The sequence below is a fragment of the Peromyscus maniculatus genome, chromosome 23, assembly GCF_049852395.1.
Source record: "Peromyscus maniculatus bairdii isolate BWxNUB_F1_BW_parent chromosome 23, HU_Pman_BW_mat_3.1, whole genome shotgun sequence".
Classification (NCBI taxonomy): domain Eukaryota; kingdom Metazoa; phylum Chordata; class Mammalia; order Rodentia; family Cricetidae; genus Peromyscus; species Peromyscus maniculatus.
The window spans coordinates 6295291-6318108 of NC_134874.1; the positions used below are offsets into that span (position 1 = coordinate 6295291).

Genomic DNA, 22818 nt, shown 5'->3' on the forward strand with positions numbered 1-22818 from the left:
TCTTCTCTAATTTTTGCTTCTGCCCATTCAGGGGAAAAGGTTAAGGATGTAAAGAATCATTGTCTTCATGCTTTTGCTTACATGGGAGTGCCAAAATGCATAAAGACTGATAATGGTGCCGCCTACAGCAGTACGGGATTTTCAAAATTCTGTCAAGATTTTTCTATCGTTAATAAGACTGGTATTCCTTATAATCCTCAAGGACAGGCTATAGTAGAATGCTGCCATTGTACCTTAAAAACATATATTGCTAAAGTAAAAAGGGGGTATCTAGGGGCTCATCTCTCCTCTCCACATTCTATTCTTTCCCTTGTTTTATATATTTTAAATTTTTTTTATCGGTGGATTCTGCTGGAGTATCCGCTGCAGATAAGCACTGGAGGGCTCCTGTTGCAAATCATCCTCTGGTGTGATGGAAGGATCTTTCTACTGGCACTTGGAGGGGACCCGATCTGGTGTTGGTGTGGGCCCCGGGATCTGTTTGTCTTTTCGCAGGACAATGAGGTTCCTCTTTGGGTTCCTGAGCGCTGTGTGCGTCCTGTGGCTGCTGTTGAATCCCAACATGGCAGAGACCTATTGGGCCTTTGTGAAAAACTCTCCCCTTCTGATGCCAAAGGGGATTGAGAGCCCAATACGGCTAGCCTTGGCAAACATTAATATAATCCTATGAACTGTAGCCATGTGGTTGTATTCTTCAGAAGATAATGTATGGCAACTTTTTTCAAAAATGTTGAGAACGTGTCACCCAGACACCTTGGATTAAGAGATTAAGGATAACTCTGAAGGTCACTGACCTCCATTTGTTAACAGTAGCATGCCAGCTAAGACTTTTTCATTTTTGCAATTCTCTTCAAGCTGGTGTAGTACCTACTTTTCATGAGTGACTCTGTGTAACTTTTATTGGCCTCCTGAAATTCATCTAGCCTCTCTTAAAATTTGTGAGCCTGAATGTAGCCATTAATGAGACCATTAGTTCTGCTCCTTGTGTGCTGTCTGTTTTTCTTTATGGTTCTAAGTTGTTCTTTTGCAGAGCTGCCAGCTTAAGTCATGCTGGGATCAAGAAAAATGGGTCTTGGCAGCTAATGTTCCTGGAGCTGTGTCCATGCCAATGGACCCTGGCAGTTAGACACAGATGATGCTCACACACTGCAGAAGAGAATCTGACATCGCTGTTGCTGTTGTTGCTGTTATAGCAGTGGTGGCCACTGCTGCTATTGTTTCTGGAACTGCTATTTCATAACTGGTTACTACAGCTAGCACAGTGGAGACCCTGGCAGCAAAAGTAGCTACCACAGTTAGTTAATCTTTCATTCTATTGGGCATGTTAAATTTAATTCTACAATTATACATTTGAATTGGCTATGAAAGTTATAAAATTTATAAAACTCAAGTTCCATTTGCTATTGGGATACCATCTTACAAGGACTCCAATTTGCAGTAAGGCTCGCTAAGGAAGGGAATGGCTCAATTGCCTTTAACCTACAGGCTATGGGTAGGTTAGGACCTCTGTTGGTCTTTTCTGTGTTGCAGATTGCAAGCCCAGCACCACTTTGAGATCTTTGGCAGCAGTTACTCTACAGTTCACATGGTTGAGTCTGTATGATAATGAGTATTCAAAGATGGGTAATGCCTTGGGGGCAGTAATCAACCTAAGCCAGAGCGCCTGTGTTGCCTGGGCAGGTGTCTCCATGATGGGTAAGGTGACCTGCTGACGTCCCATACAACCTAAGTCAGAAGCTCGTTTTTTAGTAAAAAGGGGGGACCTATGGGCCCTGGACTTCCCATATCGAGTAAACTGCCATCTTACTTGCTGACCTTGACCAGATGTCCTCCCTAAGCTGGTTCCCTGCAAGTTTCCTTCTCACCCAACGCTCACCGGAGGTTCTTTGTTCCTGTATCCTGCACCTGCTGTAAACAGCTTAGATGCAAGAATGTAGAACATTTGGTAGCGAACTTCTGCCCTCTGGGGATCCTCCATTGTGCTGTAAGCCTGTATTTAAGGTTTCCTCCCTCTTTCAATAAATGGCATTCGACATTCAACTGTGGCAAATGACTATCTGTCTCTTGTCTCTTATTTTTTAATCCACAGCCCCTCACTTGGACATGGTGAATGGGTGGTGGTAGCGCAGGCGTTACTGCAACACCTGGAAATTTCCCTAGCACCAGATTTCTTCGTTACCCCATGTCTCCCTATCAAGATATCTCTTTCATTGCTCTTCCACTCAATCTGTCCCTCAGCTCAACCATCCTATTCCCTCATGTTCTAATCCCCCATCCCCTCCCCTCTATGTCCCCTATCCCCAGTTTACCCATGAAGATCTCTCTTTCTCTTCCCAAGGTGATATGTATATCTCTCCTAGTATCCTCCTTGTTTCCTAGCTTCTCTGGAGCTGTAGGTTGTAGTCTGATTGTCCTTTGCTTTATATCTAGTATCAACTTCTGAGTTAGTACATATCATGTTTGTCTTTCTGAGTCTGGGTTATCTCACTCAAGATGATATTTTCTAGTTCCAACCATTGCCTGCAATTTTCATGATGTTATTGATTTTTACAGCTGAGTAATATTTCATTGTGTATATGTACCACATTTTCTTTATCCATTCTTCAGTTGAAGGGCATCTAGGTTGTTTTGAGGTCCTGGCTATTAAGAATAATACTGTTATGAACATAGTTGAGCATGTGTCCTTGTGATTTTTCTTTCCCTTTTAAAAACATTGACTTTTATTTTATGTGTATGAGTGTTTTGCTTGCATGCATGTCTGTAAACTGTGTGAGAGCAATGCCTACAGAGGCCAGATGAGGGGTCTGGTCCTCCAGAACTGGGGTCATAGATTTTGTGAGCGGCAATGTGGCTGCTTGAACTGACCCTAGGTCCTATACATACTCAGCAAATGCTGATGACTACAGAGCCATCTCTCCATTTTATTATTTTTACATGATAATATAATTCTGGCAAAGGATATCCCTTAACTCAACATTATACTCCAGACTTACCTCCATCTCCCGAGTGTGAGGATTACATACTTGCCTGCTTTTGTCTCTATATCTTTTTTTTTTTTTGCGATTTGCATTAGAAGATTTCTCTGAGTAGTGATGGCTATCAGGGAACTCACTCTATAGACCAGGCTGGTCTTGAACTCAAATATTCATCTGCCTCTGCCATCAGATTGCTGGGATTACACAGTGTGTGTTCCACTGTACATTTCATTCCACTCTCCTTTCATTTCAATGGTGACCAAGTATTCCTCTGCAGACTGAATCCTGGCTTATTTACCTATCCTCAGCAGATGAACAGTTTGTTGTGTCAAATGACGACATTATACATGATTATCTGACAATTAGCCTTGTCTATAAGCTGTGCATGGCCATACAACAGATTCCTTCTAATTCTTCCAATGTAAAACAATCAGCATGTGTTGGCTGCTTCTCTGGCTCAAAGTCTCAGCTAGAATTGTGATGAATCCCACTGCTGGCTAAGGCTAGGGTTTCACCTAGGCATGAGTAGGGGTGGGGCAGCTTTCAAACTCAAGAGATGGTTGGATTGTTGGGTTATTGAACTAAGAGGTCAGTTTATTCCTGGCTGTAGATGAGAGTGTTCTCAGCTCCTCAACACAGGGATCACAAGGCAGCTCACAGTGTGATGGCTGTCTGTCCTGACAGTGAGAAATGAGCAGGCAAGCAAGGCAAAAGGCAATATGTATAGAACTTAATATTTGGGAGTCAGCCCAGCCAGGTACAGTAGTGTTCGTTTATAATTCTACCACTCAAGAGGCTGAGGCCAGAGGATTGCTACAGAATCAGAGGCTAGCCTGGGTTACAGGGCAAATCTGTCTCAAATAATTAGACATGTTCCTGCTCAGGCCTGGTGACTTGAGTTTGGTTTCCAAGACCTACATAGAGGAGGGAGGAAACCAATTCCCTAAAGCTATTCTCTGTCCTCCTCATGTGTAGCATGACATTTATGTATGCTCCAAAGTGCATGCTTGAGAACCTGTATGCTGGCAAGCACACAGACACACACACAGACACACACACACACACACACACACACACACACACACACACACACACACTTCTATTCACTGCTCTCCTGATGCAGCATCTGGTAGGAGTCAAGGAGGAAGCTAGCAGGCAGGCATCTGATCCTTGGTAAAGTCAAGTGGGATTGATAGAGTGTGCTGTGCATTCTTGTAGCAGACGCTACTGCACAGGGCATCAGCCATCAGGGTGTGGCCGTTCTGCAATGTGATCAAGTGCACCATCCCCGGGAGTGATCACTTGAAGGAGTACAACTATGTCCCCTTACTCTTGAGAGGCTCCAACATCTTGGTGGAGGAGGTGACAGGTCAGTGGACCATGTGATGGAAGACTGGAGTGTCTGGTTCGGGTGGGGATAGGACACAAGCAGAGCATCTTATGAGGCACAAACATGAAACACACTTATTCACCCAACATCATATATTTTCTTTTGTTTATTTTTTGTTTGTTTGTTTCTAAACAGAGTTTCTCGGTGTAGACCTAGTTCTCCTGGAACTCTTTCTGGAGACCATGCTGGCCTTGAACTCAGAAATCTTTAAGCTTCTGTCTCCTGAGTGCTCAGATTAAAGGCTTGCTTCACCACCCCCAGCATGTATATTCCACCCCCTTGTCTTGCAAAGAAATCAGTCCAGGAGGACCCTGTATCTAGTGGTCCCTGAGAGCATAAAGTGTGAGATGTAAATACTGTGAAATACTGCCCTCAGGTACCAGACTAGGGCATAGCCATCCATCACAGCTCCCATCAAAGTGTTAGCCTTGACTTTAAAACGTCATCACAAATTTGGAATATATAATTTTAATATTCCTGCAGCTTTGCTTTAAAAAATCACTTTTTTCAAGACAGAGTCTCACTATGTGTCCTCCGATGATTATGAACTGATCCATCTGCCTCGCCTGCCAAATACTGGGACTAAAGGCCAGCACTGACCATACCCCACAGAAGTTGTTTTCAATAAATATAAAACAATAGAAATCACACATTTTGGACCCTGAGAAAGATTACTTCATAAACACTGTGTTTAATTCATCCTGACATGTTGGAGAAAGACTGCAGGAGAGAACTGATCTCCTGTGGTCCATAGTCCTCCCTCAGCTGTTTCTTCCTCTCTCCAGTGCTGCCAGACTCATGACCACTGCTACAGTCAGGTCAAGAAGCTGGAAAGCTCTAAATTCCTCATAGATGACCGCTAGAGAAGATTCTACTCATACTCAGGCTCTGGGAATGAGGTCACCTGCAGTGGTAGGTTTTACATCCAGGACCTCTGGATTCTGCTTGGCCCTGGGCAGATTTGTAAGGGACAGGGAAGTAACAAGGACAGTCACCATTTAGTGGTCATTTCCTTGGTCTCATTTGACCTCACAACAGACTTATCACGTAGACACTAAAATATAGATGAGGTCAATGATGAGGAAGATGAGGAAGGCAGGGTCACTTTCCCAAGGTCTCCCAGCCCAGAAGTGATGGCATTTGGTTCTGGAAACAGATCTACATCATTCCAAAGCCTCTGTTTAAAAACATTTCAAGATTTTATGTATTTATGGAGGAGGCGCACCTGTGCCACAACACAGGTGCAAAGGTCTGAGCACAACATGCAGGAGATTCTTCTCTCCTTCGACCTTGTGACACCTGGGGATGGAACTCAGGTTCAGACTTGGCAGCAAGTGCCTTTATTCCCTGAGCCATCTTATCTGTCCAAAGCCTCTCCTATTAGATGCTGTGTTATACTGATTTCATATTGACTAAACAATGGAGAACTGAATCATTGGCTATAAGCCAGATACTGGAGTAAACACCTATGCAGATTTATCATTCCCATTTTATAGGTGAGGATTCAGAAGGCTGGGCATATAGATCAGTTGCTAGAGTGCTTGCCTAGCAAGCACACAGCCCTGGGTTCCACCTCTACAACCCATGAATTGAGTGTGATTGTGCACACCTGTAATCAATCCAAGCATTTGGGAGGTGAAGGCAGGAAGATTGTCTTAAATCATATAATTTTTTAAAATCATATAATTTTAGAAGTGGTTGTTAATATTTGTAGTTCTCTGGCTTTTAGGATTAAGTATACATGTTTATTTATTTTTATGTCTAGGAATGAGTTAGCATCCTGTGTCCTCTTCAGTCACTCTCCACCATGTCTTTAGAGGCTCTCTCACCAAACATGACACTCACCTTTAGCTAGTCTGAATGACCAACAAGTTTTGAGGATCTATACTCCTCTCTTTCCAATACAGTTACAGATGCTCCAACACACCTTGCTTTGTACAAGGGCTCTGGGCATCCTAGTTCAGGCCCTCATGGCAACCACTTTACTAACTGTGCCATCTCCTCAGCCCCACAACAAGTATTTTCTTTATTACAAGTGTTTTCCAACAATTTGGACAACCCAATGTTTTTTTGTGTGCTTTGTCTTTCAACCCTGAGTCTGCACTGATGGGAGGGCCACTGGTTTCAGTTTTGGATTCAAATCGTACAGAGCAAGGTCATGGGCTCCACTCCACTTCCTTTCTGATTTCTCTCAGGACAAAAACAATCTCTGTGAGTCCTTAATTTGCAGCTGTGACTGCCAAGCCCCCATGTGCTTCTGCCAGGCTCCATACAACAAGCAGTAAAAAGGCATTCACCATTAGACTTGCCACCTCAGTTACTGCCTACACCATCCCTGCCTGCCTGGTTGTGTTCACTACACACTGTGCCCTCTAATAAAGAGTCAATTGAAAGAGCTTGACTTTGGTGATTGTATTCACTGTCTACCAAACATAATTAGATCCTCAGAGAACATCGTTGTGTAGCCCTGGAAGTTGAAGATTAATGGGAGAGACATTGCTATTAAGGGAGCCCCTTGAAGAGTGGGTGGTGAGCCCAGTCATGCCTTCCATCCCAGTACTCTGGGATGAAGAGGAAGAGAAAGTCCGATTTCTTGAGTTCAAGGACAACCTGGTCTAAAATCAAGTTCCAGGACAGCCAGGACTATCACACAAAGAAACTCTGTTTCTAAAAACAACAACAACAATAACAACTGAAGAAGAACTCAGCCTGGCATACATAGGGAGGTAGAGAGAAACAGAAGGGGGAAGGAGGGGAGAGATGAGGCAGGGAAATGGAAAGGAAAGGAGGGGAGGGTCAGGGAGGGAAGGAAAGAGAAGTCAGACAAGTAGGAGGGGAGAGAAGAGAGAAAGATGCAGTGTCACATGGGCATTAGAGGAACATCCTGTCCCTAAACATACAGGACTCAAAGCACTTCTGCTGTGAGCTCACCACAGGAAGTTGGATATAGGAAACCAAACTGGACTAAGAGTAAATGACCTGAAGACAGGATTATGTCCTGGTGACCTCCAAATCTTCACTGTACCTAAACATAGGCCACATGATAATTGTTCTGCTGAAGTACACAGCAGTCTAATTTTTTTGCAAGAAACTGAACAGAGCACATACTCTTCTCTACCTTTCTCTATCATGGAACCTCACAGGTGAAGCCAGGTTAATCTCTGCTTCAATGGTCAACCAGATTTAGGAATAAGATGTCTCATTGGCTAATTTAAGGCTACGTGGTTCTCAGTATCTTTTTCCTTTACTGAACAGCTGTCCAGTCCTCTGCCTTTCCACCACAACCTGATCCTCAGTGGAGTCCCAAAGCACAAGCCTTAGCTCTCACAAGGTCAGGTCTCATGAGCAACAGGTGCAGCTAGAGCCATGTTGTTTTTGGTTGTTTTTTATTCTTTTGGGGGACCACCACCTAGCTCCCAAATAAAGCACACATGGAGGCTTATTTTTAAATACAAATGCTCAGCCTTAGGTTTGCTCACTTCTAGCGAGCTTTACTTAACTTAAAATTATTCCATTTATCTTTTGCATCCTTTTCTATTCTGGTATATTTTTCTTTGTGTCTTACTCAGTGGCTGGCTGTGTAACGTGGGTGGATGGCCCTTGATGTCCTCCTCCTTCTCAGGCTACTTTTTTTCTCCTCCAAGATTTTTCCTTCTATATATTCTATCTGCCTGTCAACCCAACATATCCTTTCTACTGACTAGCTATTGGCCATCCAGTTCTTTAGTAGACCTCCAGGTATTTTAGATAAGCACAGTAACACAGCTTCACAGAGTTAAACAAATGCAATGTAAACAAAATTAACACACCTCAAAATAATATTATATAGTATTTCCTCCTTTTGTCTAAATAAATATAAAGGTTTTTACTTTAACATAAAACTACATACAATAAAACAAATTATCAAGTAGGGATTACATTTACAGTATTCTGTCCATTTGTAGTTAGCATTTGCAAAGAAAATAATGCATTATCTATCCTACCGTAGTGAATCCAAAGTTTTACACCTAACTTACTTTCTATCATAACTAAGAAAACGTGCACCTGTAGCTGTCTAGTCTTCAACTCTATCAAGGACCCCATATTGTATAGGTCTTTGAAGTATTTGAAGATCATCTATGTAAAATATATCTATTCAACCTAGACAACATACCTACCATATCCATAAATTTGAGTTTTACAAATGACTAACCCCTGACCTATGTTTCTTGATTATCCTGTATAGTTTATGACAATAGCTTTCAAAAACCAGAACTTCACCCTACATTTCCAAATGACCTTTTATAGACACAATAGTTATAAAACAGCATGTTCCAGCCTTGGCAGGTGAGGGAGATACACCATGCACACCTGGCAGGCTGTGGCATGGCATAGTGGAAAGTTATTAACATCATGCAGACATGCCATCTACATGGAAAGTTCTTGTATAATATTAAAGGAGCCAGCCTTAATATTATACATCCCAGGGGCTCAGGAGAGAGAACTACTAACGGCGAGGACTATTATCAGGAAATATAATCTCAGCACACCGAGTTCTATAGTCCACTTGCTTTAATTCCTCTGGCATAACATCCTTTATACACAGCTTTAGTTCTGTTCTCATGTCTAGCTCCTTTCTTGCCTGATTTTTCTATATTTATCTACTGTCCCCTCTAAGTTCTATCTTAATTCCTTCATCTAGTTCTGTCCCTTCTAGGTTCTCATCTATCTAGTTCTTTCCCCTATCAGCTCCTCTCCCGTCTCCTTCTCTCTCATCTGGCTCTTCCTCATCTTGTTCTTCCCCATCTGGCTCTTCCTCATCTTCCATCTCGTTCCTCTAGTCCTCTCTTTTAGCTCTTCAATCTAGTTCTTCCCCATCTCAGTTCGTTCCTCTCAAGTTCTTACCCATCTAGTTCTTCCATTCTCTTCTCTCTTCTCTCTTCTGTCCTCTGCTTTACAGTTATATATCTCCCCAAAATCACAATCCTCCCCTCCACCCAGGACACTCAGCCTGAACTTCCTCAGGCAGTGATTGTCCACTATCAGGATCAAATGGAGGGTTGATAAGAATTACAGAGGGGCACTAGTTGTTAATTACCATTTGTGACCCAAAGGGGAAGTGACTAATAAATTAACTAAAGGCTAAATATGGGTAATATCTAAGAAGAGGGATCTTATGTGCACAACTATAATCTTAAATGTGTTTGGTAAAGGATGTTAAAAATCTATAAGTTGCTAGGTCAATGGGAGAAAATAAAACTGTCTTCTTTTTTCCTGTGGCTCCTATCTGTCCAAGCTGTCTGCCGTTTTTCTGCAGGGTGGGGGAAAGTGTGCTCAGTCTCTAGGCAACCTGTGCACAGCTAGATGCCTCTGGTGATAGTTAAAGGGAGATCTGGAACTGGAGGTAAGGTTTGGGAAAGGAGGAAGTTAAGCTTAATTAGCACATCCGCCAGGCCTTCTCAAACAGGTAGCCTGGATGCTTAAGTCTGTTCTTAGAGAGTACAAAGGTATCTCTGATAAGGTACTTTCCTCCATCCAGTGATGGACCTGGCCAGATGCTACCAATAATGATAATTACAGGGAGGCTTGAACTGGGAGTTCTGGCTGAGCATAGCTGTTAGCACAGAAGGTTATCTAAATATTCCTAGAAGTGGTTAGGTAAGTAGTTAGAGGTCTATAAAGTTAGTAAGGCTGTAAGAAAGGAGGGGTCTGAGCTAAATTGTGTAAAGCTATTACTTAATGTCTACCTGACCTAGGCGGTGTCCCCTTGTGGAATTTACTGTAAGTCAGGAGACTTGCATGTGGGCTGTTATCATTGTTAGTCCACCTGGGACTAACAATGGGCGCCCACCTGGGTGGTGTTCCCTGTAGTCCTTGAAAGTGGCCAAGGGAGATAATCTGATTCCAGAGAAAGCCTTTCCTGAGGCTGTTCTCCAAATTACCTGGAATGTGTATGTCCAGAGAGTGCTCAGTCTACACTGTTAGTCCTTCTTAGGGAAAAGTCAATTGGGAAAGCTATGAAGGCACACATGATTTTCATAACAGAATACAGCTGATATATAACAAGCCAAGTAACACCAAAAACTCCTTGGGATTTGGCTTCCTCTGGAGGAATTCCATGATCCCTCCAGGTAGTGACTTTGCCATAACCAGCTGAGTTCTTATGATATATTCCTGCGGCCCGCAGCAGAAAGTTTTATTATTTAAGGGGAAGAGGATCGGGAAGAGAGAGAAAGGGAGAGAGAGAATGAGAGGAAAAGAGAGAGATAATGAGAAGAGAAAGGGAAAGCAGAGGTGTGTGCAGCATCCTGAAAAAGAGAGAGGGAGAAAAGAGGGAAGAGAGAGAAGGAGGAGGGGTTTTCTCTAAGAGGAGACTTTACGTAAGATGACATGGTCTGAATGCTGGTCGGTCCCCAAGGGGTGGGTCTAACTGCTAACATCACCTAACTATCTCACTTTTTGATTATTATAGAAGGGTGAGCTATGGATAGCAAGTGGGTGGGCGGAGTGAGGGCACAAAATTCTTGAGACTGCTTCCTGCTGCTTTGGGGGTGAAATGGGGAGGGGGAATTTGAGAGTTGGTGTCACAGACAGCGGGAGGTGTGAGTGAAGAAGCATTCAGTTAGCTGCCATCCTGGATACCCCTTGAGGGAAGTAAGAAGCAGGTTGCTAGGGGAAAATGGGTTGTTATCATTGGCCTCATGAGCAGGACTAGTCATGGGAAGAGTGATAACTGCCAGAAAGAATGGGACAGAGAAGTGCCCTGGTTGTACAGCAGAGGCAAGGGTGGGTGAGCCAGATGAAAGAGCAGATATCCCTTTGAGTCTGGAGAGGTGGTGCCAGCAGTGAAGTTCCAGGAGCTTGGGGGAACATGGCATGCCAAATCAAGAGTACAGAAGCCATCACAGCTGCTGTTTTCTGGACATGGGGAATACGTCTGTCCTTCCAGTATTCTCCCGGTTGGTGTCCTCAGTTGGTGCAGTGGCTGGTGGTATATCTGGAGGGCCTTTGAGAGTATGGCCTTGGCATGAATCTGGCAGGAGGGGTGGATCTGTGCAGGAACCTGCAAGAGTTTTTAAAACAACTAGAACAGATTTACATCTTGGTACCATAGCAAAAGCTATGGCTTTGGGTTAGAAGGCATGAACATTTTCTAGGGCCTGGTTTCAGCCCAAAGAATTACATCTTTAAATCTATAACCAGAAGTAATTTGCTGAGTGGCTGTGGTTGAGTGAGTGAAGAAGAAGAAGAAGGAGCAGGAAGGATTCCCTTTCCTCTCTAATGCAAACCTGTCTCTAAAAGCTGGGACAAGTAAAGTCCACAGAAATTTAAGGACTCCCAAGACTGTAGTCAGTGTTCTATCAGTTTATCAAAACTGCATTTATCAATGTTAAAATTCTGAACCTCTGAAGTCACATCTGAAACCAGTTTATCCTGTACTATGAAGTCTATGATTGAGTCACACCTGCCTGTACTTTTAACAGGAAACTCACTAATGAGCTACCAAGGTGCTTGTAGCCTTGGAGTTGGGGGAGAGAACCGAAAATTGGCAAACATCATCAGATCTGAGAAGGATAAGTAAGTGAACAGAAGTGAGACATCTTTCCTATCTTCACATAAACCAATGTTAAAGCATCTGCTTTTTATCTAATTCACCAGGAGATACTGAGAGCAGTCAGTGCAAAGTGAGTTGACCCCTTGTTTGAATCTGGTAGCAAGGTGACCTGTGTCTAGACTCAGTGTGAGCTCTAAGAGAATGAGGCCTGTGAATTTCACATAGAGAACAAAAAGGGCAGCTGAAGCCTTGGTTGCAGCTGTTGAATTGACAAAGCCTGGTTGTCAAATGACATCAGAGATCTGAGAAGGATACATTCTACCTGAGTTAGTGATTGAAAGTGACAGAGACTTCCCTGTTGGCTACCTATACAGCCTCCTGTAGGCAGAAGTTTTCCTGTGTCCTGCAGTTGCTTAATCCCAAGTAAACACATAGAGGCTTATATCATTATACACTGTTTGGCCTATACTCAGGCTTTTCACTAACTAGCTCTTACAACTTAATTCAACCTATTTCTATTGATCTATGTTTTGCCATGTGGCTTTGTGGCATTACCTGTGTTGTATCACATCTTGCTTCCCTGGACAGCATTCAGCATCTCTCTGACTCTGCCTTCTTCTCCTTGTCTCTCTCTTGGATTCCCCACCTGGCTCTATTCTCTCTTGCCACAAGCCATAGAAGTTTCCTTATTAATCAATGGTAGCAACATAGATTCATAGCTTTCAGAATGACCATCCCAGGGCAGCCTCCCCAAGATCCTCAATGGTCATTGAGGGCAGAGGTCTCAGGGCAACATCAGTCTTTGGATGCCAGCCCTAGGCCTGCAAGGCCTCAGAAGATCTGACAGTTTTGGGGTAGGTACTTCTGGGGAGGACCAAACTACCTTGTCTAGGGAAAAGTGAGGTAATGAGCTTTCCAGAGTCCTGTTGTCCATGGTTTGAAGAAAGCCCTGGCAGCAGTTGAGGTGAAAGGCTGGTTTTGCTCAGCAACTGGTGCTGCCACTCTGGAGCAAGTTCCAAGTGGAGGTTCTGTGCCAGTCCATCTTCTTTGGAGGAAATAAAGGTGCTGTCAGTATCCAGCATGTCTCTCTATCATGAAAGCTTTTTAAATAAACATTTTAAATGCCATATTCTGCAGATCTCTGAGTATTTGAGGACTGTGTGTCTATTAGCTATGAATGGCTATCAGCTTATGTTCCCTAACAGCCTCCAATATGTTAGCAGCTTTCATATGACTAGGACTTATTGTCTCCTGAGAAAGCAAAGAAGAGTGTCATGGGAAAGATTCAGGGCCAAATGGGAACAAGAAAAACAGGGCTTGTTAGTTGGGTTGTGGCCCAACTCTGAGAAAAGAACCCTCTTAGGTGACCAGAAACTCCTTTACAGAATATATATCTGGTTTATCAAATCCTTATTTATTAAACATATGCCATCATTTGTTTAAATTCTCTAGAATCTTGGTGCTGAACATTTGGTGAAGAGATAGGTGTAAATCTCTAAGTTAGCTTTTGTTAATCTGAATACATCTTTTATAAGTTTCACTTTCTATTATCATATAAAGTATAGTATAAACCAGAGTTGAATCAAATATAGTTTTACCTTTCTATCATCATACAAAAAGTCCATACCAATCCAAAATATTTGAGGCTTGTTGGTATTTCGTAATGGCAGTTTTGTCATTATTGTGAATCTCAGTGCAAACATCTGACATGAAGGTGGTCCTAGGCTGCCCCTGTAAAAATTTCAAAGGAAGCAAGATCATTAAGGTGCTAGCTAAGACAGACCCTAGGGAGGTTTTCTTGTTGCATCTGCCTTTGTCATGGATGTACATTTTCAGCAAGGCCATGGAGTTTCTAATGATCCCTGAGTGGTTATCATAAAAACAGCATTGTCTCCCCCGGCGTTGGTGGTGCACGCCTTTAATCCCAGCACTCGGGAGGCAGAGGCAGGCGGATCTCTGTGAGTTCGAGGCCAGCCTGGGCTACCAAGTGAGCTCCAGGAAAGGCGCAAAGCTACACAGAGAAACCCTGTCTCAAAAAATCAAAAAACAAAAAACAAACAAACAAATAAAAACCAGCATTGCTCTCCTATGGCCTTGCTTAGGCTCCCTTGTTGAAGGAATGATAACCACCGGAACCAATTGAATAAGTTTTAGGTCAAGATCCCTTCTTACCTGGAGAACTGTTTAACTAGAGAAGAGAATAATTTCTCTAAATATGTGACAGATTTTCTACTATATGCGACATCTCCATCTACTTAAGGCCCTGTTTTTCTGATCTTTGAGTACAGCCAGATTATCATCCTGAATGACATATAATCATAATAATTCTTAAGGCTACACAATACCTCTTTGATTCTACATAAAGTAGGTCAAGTATCTTTTCCTATTGTGGATCCAATTCAGTTAGTAAATCTATCAATTGACAGCTCTGGGCCAAGTTTCCTAGTATATCAATGGGCATTTTCATAGACATTTTGTCCCCTATGCCAGGGAGTTTCTCTTTGACTTAGCCCTTTTAGTTTGTTTCAGGGGCAGGCACGATGTACTCTCTTCTATAGCTGCTACAAACTGAAAGACAGCATAGGTGGTCAGTGCCCAAAGAGAATAAAAGGCTAGTCAAAGGTATGCAGGGAATTTAGGCAATGGACCACTTATCAGAAACGTGATTATCTGAACAAGCTGTAGAGATGGAGAACAATCACATTGGCTAGGCTGGTCTACATCAGCCTTCAGCAAGTCCAGAGCTTGTGATCATTTGGAACAGGTTGCAGTCAACAATGGATGCTTTGACATGTCTGCCAGCCAAATGGAGAGCTTTTGAGACATGTTCAAACTAGAAGTAGAAGTTAAAATTTACGAACTTAATTGGAACTTTTAGACCCATAGATTTAGTAATTGGAAAGGGGAGACAGAAATAAAGAGAGAGAAAAAAATGAGAAAGAAGAGGTGCCCATAGTTTCATGAAAGGAGAGAGAGGGAAAGAGGACGGAAGAGAGAGAAAAGGGGGAGAGGTTTTCTCTTAAAGAGAACTAACTTTACATAAGGTGATGTGGTCTGGACAATGGGTGGGTCCCCAAGGTGCAGGTATGAATACTAACATTCCCTAAAAACAATACCACAAACAAAAATAGAAACATACATACAATATGTTGTAACAAATAACCTTAAATTTTAATCAATAAACAAAAATCCATTAGAGTACAAACATATATACAGTGTAAAAAATAACTTTATATTTGTATCAATATACCATATTCCTCTAGATGATAATAAACATCCATAACCCACAAAATAACCAAAAGTCTCCAAAACCACACTTGGGAATGTGGATGTCGTGTTCTCCAACATGCTTCCTGCTGTCTGTAGATGAAGTATCTTTAGGGTCCCAGAGAGAAAATTTTGAGGTAATAACCAAGTCCTAAAAAGACCAGTAGTAAGCTTTGTTGATAGATATCACCTGTCAAATTTCAGGAAGTCTTGCCTATTCAAACCTGACCTTGAACATGGAGACAAACAACTCAACTCATCCCCTATATGGGTTTTATCCAGGGAAGACATGGGCAGTGAGGAAAAGTATGTACTGGGGTGCTAGTTTAGAGGGTACCTGAGAGATGGCCAAACCAAGAGGTGGGTGGGCATTGGGACAGCAGATTGTCTGACAGCCACCATATGGTTGCTGAGAATTAAACTCTGGTCCTCAGCAAGTGTAGAAAGTGCTCTTAAGTGCTGAGCCATCTCTCCAGCATCTGCAACGGTTGATTTTCAGTTTCACACACTGGGTAGGGAGAGCCTCAGCTGAAGGATTGCCTGCATCATATTGCCTGTGGGCACATCTTTTGGGCATTTTCTTTCTCTTTCTTTCTTTCTTTCTTTCTTTCTTTCTTTCTTTCTTTCTTTCTTTCTTTCTTTCTTTCTTTCTTTCTTTCTTTCTTTCTCTTTTTTAGTTTCTTCTCTTTTGAGACAGGGTTTCTTTGTGTATCTCTGGCTGTCCTGGAATTCACTCTGTAGACTGGGCTTACCTTCAACTCGAATATTTGCCTGCCTCTGCTTCTGAGTGCTGACATTAAAACCATAAAAGATGTGCACCACCACTACCACTATCTGGCTCCATTCCTAGTTTTTTAAATGGAGTTTTTGGGCTACTAAGATGTAGCCTATGATGAAAGCCTGTAGACCTGAGATTGATTCCTGAAACCCACTTAAAGGTAGAAGGAGAGAACTGACTACACAAGACTGTCCTTTGACCTTCACATGTGCACACAAGTGCACTCTCTTTTGATAACTCTCTCTCTCTCTCACACACACACACACACACACACATAACTTAACTTATTAGTTAATTAATTTAAATTTGAGTTTGTAATTATATCTACCTCATAGGCTGTGTCAGGTTCTTGGGACAGACTTCCACTTTGTTTATAAAGTTAACATGGAGAATTGTTTTGGACAGCTACTCCTGTCTGTGACCACATGTCACTGCCAGCATCCCTCAAACCCAATCCCAGGAGCAATGCCTATATCTTCTTATGATCTCATAGCATTCACAGGAGAGGGACTTGTCACTTTGTCTGTCACTGCACTTGAGCTGGTTGAGGTGTTGAGCTAGCCCTTTCTCTTTGCCTCTGTGACAGCACTGATTCAGGCTCTGTCACCATCTACAGTAGCTCTGCAGGTCAGGACTGTGTGTGAGGGTGCACATATTCTACTTCTGTGCTACACACACAGTAGTCACAGGCCCCGTGTGCTGACTGGACACTGTCAGAGCACAGCTACAGGACTATAAAGAAAAGTCACTTGAGTCCTCCTTTCACTCAAGATGAAACTCCTTCTGGGGGTCACTCTGCTCAGAAGTGGCACTCTTGCCCCCTAAGAGTGAACCACATCTCCCTTGTCTTTAATGTACAGCCCCCTAATGGTCACATGTGAAGTTCTGGTTCGGGGTTACCTTTGGGATCCAATGGCCTTTGTGTTGGGGTTCTCTCATCCCCTTATGGTGACAACATCTGTCACCTTTACCCTCTAGGTCTGGACTCAGATGACTCCTTAGAAAAGTCCACTATATTCACCTACGCCAGCAAAGAATGTCCCTTGTATCTCTGCCATATTGCCCTGGGACAGGTTTACTTGGGTTTCAGGTTCCTTGGAAATTTTTTATTGTCCTTTTAAGAAATATTTACTTTTATTTCATGTGAATGAGCCCTTTCTCTGCATGGGTGTCTGTAAACTGTGGGTGAGCAGTGCCTAAGAGGAGAGAAGAGGGGTCTGATCCTCCAGAACTAGGGTTGTAGACACTTGTGAGCTGCTATGTGTGTGCTGGAATCATGCCTGGGTCCAGTGCAAGCACAGGAAGTGCTCCTGGCTGCAGAGACATCTCTCCAGCCCTTAATATTATTTTTACATTATCTTGTTATGTGGCTCATGATGTCCTCCAACTCAAAATTCTAGTCCAGACTTGCCTCAACCTGCCAAGTGTTAGGATTACATACTTGCCTAGCATGTGTCTGCAATTCTATTTTGATTGATTTTTCATCATAGGGTTTTGCTGTGTAGTAATAGCTGTCCTGGTACTCACTCTATAGACCATCCTGGCCTTGAACTCAGATATCCACCTACATCTGCAAGCAGAGTTGGGAACTACACTGTGTGTGTTCCACTGTACCTGGCTTCTCTTGAATTTTAATGGTGATCAAGTATCCCACTGCACACTGAATCCTTGTCATTTACCTACTCCTTAGCTGATGAACAGTTTGTTGTGTGAAATGCTGACTTTACAATGATGATCTGACCATTGTCCTTGTCTATGAACTGTGCATGGCCATACAACAGATTCCTTCTTTCTTCCAGTGTAAAACAATCAGCATTTGTTGTCTGCTTCTCTGGCTCAAGGTCTCAGCTAGAACTGTGATGTATCCCACTGCTGGCTAAGGTTAGGCTTTCACCTAGGCTTGAGTAGGGTTGGGGCAGCTTTCAAACTCAAGAGATGGTTGGATTGTTGGGCCATTGAACTAAGAGATCCGTTTGTCTCTGACTGCTGACTGGAGAGTGTTCTCAGCTTCTCAACACAGGGACCACAGGAGAGCTCACAGAGTGGTGGCTGTCTGCCCTGACAGTGAGAAATGAGCAGGCAAGCAAGGCAAAGGGCAATGTCTATAGACCTTAACCCTGGGGAGTTAGACCAGCCAAGTACAGCTGTGTTCATTTATAGTGTTACCACTCAGAAGGTTGAGGACAAAGTGTTGCTTTGTTAGAGGCTAGCTTGGGTTACTGGGCAACTTCCCATCTCAAACAAGTAGACATCTTCCTGCTCAGGCTTCGTGACTTGAGTTTGGTCTCCAAGACCTACATAGTGGAGTAATAAAACCACCTCTCTAAAACTGTTCACTGACATCCTCATGTGTAGCATGACTTATGAGTGCTCCCAAATGCATGCTTGTGAACCTGTGTGCAGGCAAGCACACACACACACACACACACACACACACACACACACACACACACACACACCTCTCTTCACTGCTCTCCCCATGCAGCATCTGGTAGGAGTCAAGGAGGAAGCTAGCAGGCAGGCATCAGACCCCTGGTAAAGCCAAGTGGAATTGATGGAGTGTGCTGTGCATTCATGCAGCAGGCGCTACTGCACACAGCATCAGCCCTCAGGCTGTGTGTCGGTTCGACAATGTGATCAAGTGTACCATGCCTGGAACTGATTTTGTGTCGGAGTACAATCACTATGGCTGCTTTTGTGGCTTGGGGGTGGGAGTTCAGATGCCACGGTGAATGAGTTAGTCATGTGAGTGATCCATGTGGGAGATTGGAGTTTTGGAGTTAGGTGGGGACAGGACACAAGCAGGGCATTTCATGAGGCATGAACAGGAGACATGCATGTTCACCAAACATCATATATTTTGTTTTGTTTCTTTCTTTATTTGTGTTTGTTTGTTTGTTTCCAGACAGGGGTTCTCTGTGTAGCCCTAGTTTTCCTGGAATTCCTTCTGGAGACCATAGTGGACTTCAACTCAGAGATCCATCTGCCTCTGCATACCAAGTACTAGGATTAATGGTAGAAACCACAACACTCCAGAGAAGTTACTTTCAATAAATATATGCTTAATAATAATCACAGATTCTCAAGCCTCAGGACGATTTCTTCTGGAACATTGTGTTTAAGTCATGCTGACACGTTTGACAAAGATTGCAAGTGAGAACTGTCCTCCTGTAGGTCCATAATCCTCCCTCAGCTGTTCCTTCCTCTCTCCAGGTGATGCCAGACTCATGACAACTGCTACACCCAGGCAAAGAAGCTGTAAAGCTGCAAATTCCTCATAGACAACCCCCTACACCAGCTCCTACTCCTACTCATTCTTTGGAAATGAGGTCACCTGCAGTGGTAGGTTTACCACCCAGGACCTCTGGACTCTGATTGGCCCTGGGTGGATTTGGAAAGGTCAGGGAAGTAACAAGGACATTTATCATTTATCAGTCATTTCTTGGTCTCATTTGACCTCACAACAGTCTTGTCAGGTACATACTAAAATATAGATGAGGTCACTGATGAGGAAGATGAGGAAGGCAGGGTCACTTGCCCAACATCACCCAGCTTAGAAGTGATAGCATTTGGTTATGGAACGCACATCTACACCATTTCAAAGCCTCTTTTAAAAAACATTGTAAGATTTTATGTATTTCTGGGGCAGGCATGCCTCTGGTACAACACAGGTGCGAAAGTCTGAGGACAATGCATCTGTTTTCTCCTTCAACTATGTAAGTCCCGGGGATGGAACTCAGGTTCAGACCTGGCATCAAGTGCCTTTATTCCCTGAGCCATCTTGCCTGTTCAATGCCTCTCCTGTTAGCTGCTGTGTTATACTGATTCCATATTGACTAAACAATGGAGAGCTTCATCATTGGCTATAAGTCAGATACTGGAGTAAACACCTATGCAGGGCAAGATTTATCATTCCCATCTTACAAGTGAGAATTCAGAGGGCTGGGAATATAGTCCAGTGGCTAGAGTGCTTGCCTAGTATTCATAGACCTCTGGGTTCTACCTCAAGAATCTCTGAATTGAGTGTGATAATGCATACCTGTAATCCGACCACTTGGGAGGTGGAGGCAAGAGGATTGTCTTAAATCATATAATTTTTATTTTGAGACAGGGTTTCTCTATGTATTTTTGGTGCCTGTCTTGGATCTTGCTCTGTAGACCATGCTGGCCTTGAACTCACAGAAATCCACCTGGCTCTGCCTCCCGAGTGATGGGATTAAATGTGTGTGCCATCACCAATGGGCCTTAAATCATATAAATTTATATGTGATAGTTTATATTTGTAGTTTTCTTGGTTTTAAATTAAATATATGTTTATTTCTTTATTTGTATAGGAATAGGTTGTCATCCCCTGTCTTCTTTATATTACTCTCTATCATGACTTTAGAGGCTGGGTGCTGTGGAACAATCCTTGTACACTAAATATGTATTGCTCTCATGATTAACAAAGAGCTGATTGGCCAGTAGCTAAGCAGGATTTTCAGGCAGAGAGAATGCTGGGAAGAAGGAGTTTGAGGAGTCTCGAGAGATGCAGAGAGAAGCAAGATGAATGTGTCATGTTGAAAGAAGCTACATGGCAGAGGGTAGATTAGTAATATGGGTTAATTTAAAATATAAGAGTAAGCCAGTAACAAGCCTGAGGTATTGATGGAGCATTTATAATTAATAAGGACTCTTTGTTTGGCTATTTGGGGAGCCAGCGGTTATGATGAAAAACTCCACCTACAGCTGGGCTCTAAATGAACAGGACACACACCTTTAGCTAGCCTGACTGACAAACAAATTTTGGGCATCTGTGCTCCCCACATCCCTAGTAGAGTTACAGATGCCCCAACCATGTCTTGCTTTTTATTTTATTTATTTAATTAATTTTTTTTCGAGACAGGGTTTCTCTGTGTAGTTTTGGTGCCTATCCTGGATCTCATTCTGTAGACCAGGCTGATCTTGAACTCACAGATATCTGCCTGGCTCTGCCTTACAAAGCTGGGATTAGAGGCATGTGGCACCACCACCTGGTATCTTGCTTTTTAAAAATATACTTAATTTTATTTTATGTACAGTGGCTTGAGTGTTTCAGATCCCCTGCAACTGGTGTTACAGAGAGTTGTGGGCTGCCATGTGGATGCTGAGAATTGAACCCAGGTCCTCTGGAAGAGCAGCCAGAGCTCTAAACTGTGAGCTATTTTCCAGGCCCACATCTTGCTTTTTACATGGTTTCTGGACATCCTATGTAAGGCCCTCATACTTGTATGGCAACTTGTTTACCAACTGTGCCATCTCCCCAGCCCACAACAACTAATGTTCTTATTATATGTGTGTTCCAGCATTTGACCAATCCAGTGTATTTCCTGTGCTTTGTCTCTCAACCCCGAGTCTGCACTGATGGGAGGACCACCGATTTCTATTGGATACAAATGATAGGAAGCAGGGTCATGGGTTCCACTCAACTTCTTTCTTGTTTCTCTGCAGACAAAAACAACCCCTGTGAGGACTTCATCTGCAACAGTGACCACCAGGCTGCCATCTGCTTCTCCAAGACTCCATACAACAAGTAGCACAAAGGAGTTCACTGTTAGACTTGTCACCTCAGTTACTGCCTACCCCATCCCCATCTCCCTGGTTGTCTTCATTATACACTGTACCCTCTAATAAAGAACCTATTGAAAGAACTCAGCTTTGGCGATTGTATTCTCTGTATACCAGACATAACTAGATCCTCAGAGAACATCATTCTGTCTAGTCTTGGAGGCTGAAGATTAATGGAGAAGACATTGCCATTAGGGGAGCACCTTGAGGAGTGAGTTATGAGCCTGGCCATTCTGTTCATCCCAGCACTCTGATACAGAGAAGAATAGGAATAGGCAAGTAGATCTCTTGAATTCTAGGCCAACCCGGTCTAAAAAGCAAGTTTCTACAGGCAGGACTATTATACAAACAAACCCTGTCTCGAAAAACAACTACAACAAAAGAAAATTCAGCCTGAGATATGTAGGGAGTTAGGGGCAGACAAAAGGGAAGAGAAGGGGTAGATCAGGCAGGGATGGGGACAGGAAAGAGGCATAGGGATTTGGGGGGGGGAGGAAAGAGAAGACAGTTGTGTAGGAGGGAAGAGAAGAGAGAAAGAAGCAGTGTCATGGGCACTAAAGGAACATCTTGTCCTCAAAAATACTGGACTCAAAGCACTCCTGCTGTGTGTGCTCATCATAAGAAGTTGGATACAGGAAACCAATCTGGACTGAGAGTAAATGTCCTGAAGGCAGGATTACATCCTGGTGACCTTCCAGTCTTCACTGTGCCTAAATACACAACTCAAGATAGTTATCCTGCTAAAGTACACAGCAGCCTAACTTTTTACAACAAGAAAAACAGAAGACTTCCTCTCTCTACCTTTTCATAGCATGGGACCTAGCAGGTAAAGCCAGGTTAAACTCTGATTACTTTGGCAAAGCAGATTTAGGAATAAGATGTATCATTGGCTGGTTTAAGGCTGTGTGGTTCTCTGTCACTCTTCTCCTTTAGTGAACAGCAGCCAAGTATTCTGCCTTTCAACCCCCAACTCCATCCCCACTCGTGTCCCAAAGCTCAGGCCTCACCCCTCCCAAGGTTCAACCTGGTGAGCAACAGAGCCTCTTGCCCAGGCTCAGTGGCTGGTCATAGCTAGTAGTGACTGTACAGAGTACTGCTGGAAGTGTAGGGGATCGTGAGTATGGAGACAACCAACTCAACTTAACACTATGTGGTTTATACCCAGGGAAGAGGTGAGAAGTGGGGAAAAGGGTGTGCTGGGGTGCTAAGTTAGAGGGAACATGAGAGATGACTAGACACAGAGGCCAGAGGGCATTGGGCCAGCAGCCACCATATGTTTCTGAGAATT

At 43.2% G+C, this 22818-nt stretch overlaps 1 protein-coding gene and 1 pseudogene across 1 annotated transcript in view; both read left to right on the top strand.

Annotated features, from left to right (window-relative positions):
• LOC143270612 (phospholipase A2-like) overlaps positions 1-22818 on the top strand; it is a 326364-nt gene that overhangs the window by 236155 nt on the left and 67391 nt on the right. The gene's annotated exons all lie outside the window — the stretch shown is intronic.
• On the top strand, positions 16557-21520 carry LOC143270622 (phospholipase A2-like; annotated as a pseudogene).